The sequence below is a fragment of the Pan paniscus genome, chromosome 8 (genome assembly GCF_029289425.2).
Source record: "Pan paniscus chromosome 8, NHGRI_mPanPan1-v2.0_pri, whole genome shotgun sequence".
NCBI classification, from domain to species: domain Eukaryota; kingdom Metazoa; phylum Chordata; class Mammalia; order Primates; family Hominidae; genus Pan; species Pan paniscus.
In genome coordinates this window covers 101849223-101857018 of record NC_073257.2, presented here as the reverse complement: position 1 = coordinate 101857018, position 7796 = coordinate 101849223, and the positions used below count along the sequence as shown (strand labels likewise).

The window sequence follows — 7796 nt, the reverse complement described above, 5'->3', positions numbered from 1 at the left end:
GGTAGCAGAGGCCAAAGAGAGTAATATGAGATTTAAGTTAATAAATACATAACTAAAGGAGATGACATAGTGGAAGAGAAGGTCATCCATTCATCAGCTTCAAGCAACAGAAACCAACTCAGATTAATTTCAATGGGAAAGGTGTTTGTGATAATGATATTGGGTGGATTACATTGCCAGCATGTATGAAGAGCCAGGTTCTATGAAACACAGGCTCACCAAGACATGACACAGCTCACCTGATGTTGACATCCCTACCAACACTGACAAGCAAAAGTCTCTACAGCCTGAACCACCAACCCCTCCACTACTACACTGTGACACTGCCTCTAGCTCTGCTGCCACAGCTGCACTAGGAATTCAGTCTGAATGGAGGCTCTCAGTTCCTGCTTCTTTGAGTTACTGGTTCCTGCTTCCATGGCTGAATCTGATTAGTGGAATGTACCTCACTTGGTCATGTCCTAGCTCCAAGGGAGTCTACGCAAGCAAGAGTTTGGCATTTTCATCTCCCATTGGGTGAGGCAGTCTCTCCTTCACACTATGGCTAATAATGTTGAAAAAGATTCCAAACATACACTGGATTTTAGATGCTAAGCAGACCTAAAAATTCACAAATGTCCATAAGAAAATGTAAATCAGATTGGGACCAGTGAATGTCCTATCTATAACATTACTAGACTGATTTCCTTCTGTGGCTGTGATCCACAGTACCAGAAGGAAATTATAAAAATATAAAAATGTTCCATTTTGTTTGTGAGTGATTTAGCCTTCTGAGAAAACTCAATGATTAATATTTATTCGGGTATTTGTTTAAATATTATTGTCGACATGATAAAATTTTTATAAAACGTGTGTGATATATGTATATATGTAGGTATAGATATGTATGGATAGACACATGATAGATAGATAAGACACTCAAACACTGACAATATCATTATATCATTTGACACTCATCTTGATCCAGCTATAACTAGAGCTAAAAAAAACTCTTGGAATTTCCAGGTATTGAAACAAATAAATTACCTTTTGTGTTTCAGCTAGTTTGAGATGACTTTCTGTGTCACTTGTACCCAACAGAGTCTGGAATAAAAAAAAAAATTAAATATTATTGATACTTAACATTTGTTTATTCTATTTAGACTTATAAATGGACTTATATGAGAGATTTTTAATTAGTATCAGAAGTAAATGAGTTAATAAAAACTGAAATGATTGTAGATTTATTTTTATAACTTTTATGTCTACAGCTATGATAAATTTTTATATTTTAAATTTCTATATATACAGTTTTTTTGTTTTTTTTTTTGTTGTTGTTGTTGTTGTTTGTTTCTTTTTTTTTTTTTGAGATACAGTCTTGCTCTATCACCCAGGCTAGAGTACAATGGCATGATCTTGGCTCACTGCAACCTCCACCTCCCAGATTCAAGTGATTCTCATGCCTCAGCCTCCCAAGTAGCTAGGATTACAGGCATGTGCCACCACGCCCAGCTAATTTTTGTATTTTTGGTAGAGATGGGGTTTCATCATGTTAGTCAGTGGATCTTGAACTCCTGGCCTCAAGTGATCTGCCCGCCTAGGCCTCCCAAAGTGCTGGGATTACAGGTATGAATCACCACACCCCAACATAAATTTTCTATATTTTTAAGGTATAGTTTCTCCTAATGTGTGTAGGTAGGACATAATCATGCTTTACAAAAAGGAGAGATGTTCTGCTGGATTTTGAAAAATTATTTTTAAGTTCCAAGCAAGACAGGTTCTATTTGTTCCTGGAAAGGTAATTGTTTTGACATAGATTTAATGTCATTGTGTGAAGAAAGAATATGTTTTAAAACTTAAGCTACTTATATGTGAGGAAAAGGAGTAAGGAAGATAAGTTTTTGATTAAATAAATATAGTAATAGCATAAAATTAAGGCTCAACTATGCATCAGACTCTAGGGCTGATACCATCTTATCCTTAACACAGACATACCACACACATAGTTACTTTGCCCTAAGGATTCTAGAGCACTAAAATAGTGTATAAAAATGTATATAAGGCCAGGCATGGTGGCTCAAGCCTGTAGTCCCAGCATGTTGGGAGGTCAAGGTATATGAGGTCAGGAGTTTGAGACAAGCCTGGCCAACATGGAGAAACACATCTCTACTAAAGATACAAAAATTAGCTGGGCAGGGTGGTGTCCATGTAATTCTAGCTACTCAGGAGACTGAGGGATGAGAATTGCCTGCACCCAGGAGGCAGAGGTTGCAGTGAGCAGAGATTAGGCCACTGCACTCCAGCCTGGGTGACAGTCAGACTCCATCTCAAAAAAATAAAAAATAAATGTATACAAGAATGTTATGAGACACTTCCCACTAATCATCAAAAAATGAACATGGACATATACCTTTACTCCCTCCTATAGCTCACTATAAGGATCCTAAAGATATTAATTTAAAAGGTCAAACCACAGAATGAATAGAAGTGGCAAAGAGACAACAGCAATACAATTTTGGAAGCAACAATGCAGATGTTTTATTAGTAGTTTTTAGCAAAGATGAGAAAGCGAAAACCTAAGCCAGCAGTGGCAGAAATATAAACAGAGTAGTTTCCGCTGCAAATCCCCCAAAAGCCCTGAATTGGAGGTGGCATGTGCCCGATGGTGGAACAGGTAAGATGAAAAATAGGGGAACTAACTGGAAGTCTCAATACTTAGCAGTCCATATCCACTCCCCACTGGCAGTAAACTGGTTTATTCTCCAGAGGTGTCAATTCAGCAAAGCTCTGGACTTTAGGACCAGAGTCGCCCTAAAGGCAGTAAGACTGTTCTGAAAACCAGGGAGCAAGTGACAGGGTACACTCCAAACAGACTATTTGACCCCCTTATCGATAAGGATCCCAGAATATTGATGGTTAATTTAGGGTGCAGCATTCAGGCTTAGTTAATTTTCTTCTTTCTATATGTTTTTCGTTCTTTACAATGAACATATATGATGTACACAGTTTTAAAAAATCTAGGAGGTGAATAATTTTCAACCCATAATTCTATATCCAGCCAAACTATCTGTTGTGCTACTCCAAAATATAAAGGATTATTGAGCTGCAGGTAATTAAGAAGAAGCAGATGCAGAGAAGTTCCCTGCCATCCCTCTAGTTGCCTAAAAGCAGGACATACAAAAACTAAAAGTATTCTGCCTCCCTTCTACCAGGGACACCAAAAGATAACTACATAAGACAACTTTAAACTGTTACCACCTGGAGATGATACCAGGGGAATCTCCATTAACAAACATTACTAGCTAGCCTTTATTTGCTATGCATTTGCCTTCCCACAAGTTGCCACTCCTAAAGTTCTTTTCCTTTACCTCTCCAGAAATTTGCTGTTCATTATTGAAGATGCTATATCAGCCAGAATTCAAAGCCAATTCTGAGAACTACTCATTCCCTGGGTGTCTCCGGTGTATGTATGAAATACACATGTTAATAAACTTCTGTTTTTCTCTTGTTGATCTGTCTTGTATTACAGAAGTTCATTTCAACTAAGAACTTACTGTTGAAGAAAATGATTACTCTTCCTCTATACAACCAATTATGAGAGTAGATTGAAACATTTATCTCACATGCAAGGCCTCATATTTACCTCCAGACATGCTATATCAGAGCCTTCTGAAAGATGCACTCTTTCAAAATGAAGGCATACTACCAGAAAGAAAACCAGCAGCCACATATTCACAGAAATAGGGGATCCAATATATGAGAGAAAAAAATTGAATTGTCAGGATAACAGTAAGAAAACATCTCAGGGCCTACAGAATAAGTAGTCCAGATTGGAACAGGAGAAAAGAGGGGTTCAGAAGCAAAGAATGCCTTCCGCAGGGCCGACTTATCCATTAGGCTGAGTAGGCATAGTGCTTGAGGGCCCATGACGCTGTTAGGAATTTACAAAAATGTCGTCATTTTAATTTCCTTTAAAATTAGGAGATAAAATTAATATAATAACAGTGACTATATGATAATAAATCCACCCTGATCATATTTACCTTTATACCAACGTGGCTGTAAAATAATTTTTATTTTTTATGGAGGAAGGAGCTCATGAAGGCAATGTACCTAGGACCGTGGCCTCCAGGCAAAAAAGGAAAATAAAAGAAACTGGATAGTTTCATTTGAATGTATCAAAAGGCACTTAAGACTTGTCAGAATTTGGCAGAATAAACTGATAATAACTACTTAGAAAACTAACTAAAGAAAAATCAAGGCAATGCATAGTCAAGGAAAAACAAAAGCAAAGGTCTACAAAAAAGAAGTAAACCTAATACACTACAAGTTCATCTGTGAATAATATTTACATTGTCAAAATAAACACTAAACACTGATAAGATTTTTAAAAATATGATATTGCAAGATTAAGAAATGAAAGAAGAAGCTACATGCCCAGTTGTAAGACAGCCAACTCCTCATCTTTTGTAGAAGAAAGGCAATAGATACGAACCAAACTGAAAAATAAATAGTATGAGAGGTATATCATAGGCTTGTGACAGTAAATAATAGAAAAAAAAACAGTTAAAAGAGATGAAAGTTGTTGCCTTTGGAGAGTGAGAATCAGAGATGGAGAAGAGTAGATAATGGTGTAATTTGCATTACATGACATACAACTTTTTGACTTTATGAACAAGAACCTAAGTTACCTTAATGAAATTTACAATTAAAGAACTTTAAGGATTGTTGAGAGTTAATATAATTAAATGAAGAATTTTCTACTTTTCTAAGTGTTTATGTATTAATTTTTTTAACATTTAAGAAGAGTGAAAAATGATTGAATTACATGGTAGCCCACTTAGATGCCATGAAAGATGTGCTCATGGGACATTAAAGAGATTGAGTAGACTGTGAGGCCAAAGTGAAATTCCAACCTGATGGAGGTGAACAGGGAATACTTCAAAAAAAGAAGAATGACTGAAAATGAGGAAAGTGAAAAATGCTAAAACTGGTTAAACAGAAGGGTCAGGAACAGTCAATATGTTATAGTCAGTATAGAAGAATATAATATACGTTATGTATATGAGCTTTTCATGAGAAGACATGAGGGAAGAGTTAAACAATAGAATAACAACCATAATATTTTATTAATAACTATTATGAGCTGCTAAAATGGCATATATTTGGTAGGATATTAGTATATAAAAAAGCCTTGAGGTATTTAAAAATCTGTTCCCAGAAAATTATCCCCAAAAGTCAAAATATATATTTCATAGTTCTTTTAAATCCCTAATGACTTTCCAGCCACATATTCATACCACAATGCTGCACACTAAGCTGTAGATGGTTGAGCGATATGGTTTTGAAAAGAGAATAAAAGAAAATTGAAAAGATACTCTTAGGTAAAACAAAAAGAAAATATTTCTCTCAGACAATTTAAAACTTAGGTAGTATAAGATAATTAGGGTTTTTAAAGAAGTCACTTTGCAGAAGAAAGGAAATAAAAATTTTGCTGACCATGGCATATTTAAGACAAAAAATCCAAGCAAAGAGGGGAAGAGTTATGATGAGCAGTGAGCAGTGAGGTATAAGCCCAACACTTTTCAGCCCACTGAAGTGTCCTGCCTACAGAACTCAAGGCAATTTCAGACTTCCTATCGACTGACATAGGTTTGGGGGTGCGGGAAATGACTCAAATGCTGCCCAAAATATATTTTTAAAAACTTTTTCCCTGATAAGCTTTTTAAGCCAGATAATGAAACCAAGTTGTTCGTGTTTCATATTTGAGAATCTAAGTACTGGATAAATAATAAGGGCTATCAATTATTGGGCGCTTTAATAATTCTTCAAACTTTAATGAGTGTCTTCTGGGTGCCAGGCGCTGGGACTATAGCTGTAAACTAAACAGGTGGCTACCTCCACAGAGTTTATAGTCTAAGGATTAAAAAATTAGACCTTGCACAATAGTGGGAGGAGACGGGGAAGTAAGGCCGCCGTTGGAAGGTGGAGAATTGGAGAAAAGTCTCTATTCACCTCTCCTGAAGTAGTCAAGTGAAGGAAAAGTCACAGGTTACATATAGCGAACTGGGAATATCCAGTTGCAAGAGTGAGACCACAACAGGAGCTGGCGAAGAAGTGTATGGAAGGCTGTTGCCTCTGCATTGACTGTGGGCTTGGGGCTGCTGTTGGTCAGCAGGGCAGGCAGAAAAGGACACCAGCTGGAGTCAAGATAGAGGCAGGCGAGGACCAGCTAGAGCCCACAAGCAGTACATCTACACTTCTCTCCTTCCGCACCAGCTACACAGAGTAAGGGTTACTCTTTCACTTCTGCTTCCCAAATCTGGCATAGATATATCTTTTGGCCAAACCTGATATGGAGACATAATGGAAATGAAGTTCTAGCTTAGGCCAGTTGATACAAAACCAGCACGGTCCATCCCTTGTCAAATTGGCGGCCGAGAGCACCTCCTTTTACCATATTTAATTTCCAGTAGCAAAATCTTGCTTCAACCTAACGTGCAACTAACCCTGCTACAACTAGAAACACCCTAAACCTCTCTCCAATGAGGATATGAAGTCCCGTAGGACTTACCGCATAGGTCACTTTATCTTTGGGGAAAGTTCATCCTTTTCTAGCTGAGTCACACTGCCCTTTTAATATCCTGAGATACATGCTGAACTACAATACTATTGACACGTTTTATGTTCAATAGTAGAATGGATGGAGGAAGAGAAAGAAAATGAACCAGTATTATATTTGCAAAATGAAAATCAATCCTTCTGAAATATTTAAACGGTTTCTGCCTTTGTAGGCGACCGTTTGGTAACGTATCGAAATCCATAACGGCCGTGATTGGCGCGCAAGCGCGGGGCTGCCCAGGGGCCCTCCTTGCCTCCCGCCTTATGGGCCCGGAAGGTCCTTCTTTCCCCTAGCTTCGACTCCAGCTCCTGGGCCGCGGAGCTTGGTCTAGCTGCGGGAAGCATTGAAGCACAAGGAGAGTACTTTTGCACAATGACCTCCAAATTTTACTTTGAGGACTTTATCATAGTGAAACTACCATGGCTGTAGCTTATATCGGTTTTTTTTTAAATGAAAATAACCTAATTATGCAACAGCGGGAGGGTTGCTTGAGTAAATTATTGTTAACTCCAAATGACAGAATAATGTATGAAACCATTAAAGATAATTTGTTAAAACAATGAATGACTTAGAAAGATTTTTATTATTAAGTGAGAATAAAAGCAGAAACCTAAAAGATATATTCAGTATGAGCTCATTTCTGTAAAATGATGTATTTTACAGAGGAGAATAAAGTTTAAAGCATGCAAACCAACGTGGTAACTGTATTAAACCTACTTAATAACAAGAAGCTATTCATAGTAAATAAGTTGAATTTATAGAAAGAAATTTACTATGAGGACAAAAAGGGATAAACAGGAAAATATTTGCAAAACAGATAATCTAACGTATAACCAGTTCCTTCAATTAAATAAGAAAATAAGAATCCAATAGCAAAAATGAGGACATGTTTAGAAAAAGAAATAAAACATTTTAAACATGTGAAGTGTTTTATTTCATTTCTGCTAAGAAAAAGCAAATTAAAACAAAAATCTAATATTATTTTAACCATCAGAAAGCTTGACACATTGAGTTGACAAGAGTAAAGGAAAACAGGCATCCCGATATATTGCCAGTGGGAGTAGAAATTGCTGACACCTCTATGAAAAAAATACGCAAGCCAAAATTTTCAATAATGTGCCCCTAAACCCAACAATTTTACTTTGAAGTGTAGACATTCATTGCAGCATTTTTTATAATCTGAAAAAAAACAGAA

At 36.8% G+C, this 7796-nt stretch overlaps 1 long non-coding RNA gene across 1 annotated transcript; it reads left to right on the top strand.

Moving 5' to 3' along the window:
* Nucleotides 1–1029: 1029 nt before the first annotated feature.
* LOC134731143 (uncharacterized) lies at nt 1030–3489 on the top strand. Its single transcript, XR_010113266.1, has 2 exons — nt 1030–1605; nt 3356–3489. It is a non-coding gene; the product is annotated as an uncharacterized LOC134731143 (long non-coding RNA).
* Nucleotides 3490–7796: the final 4307 nt, after the last annotated feature.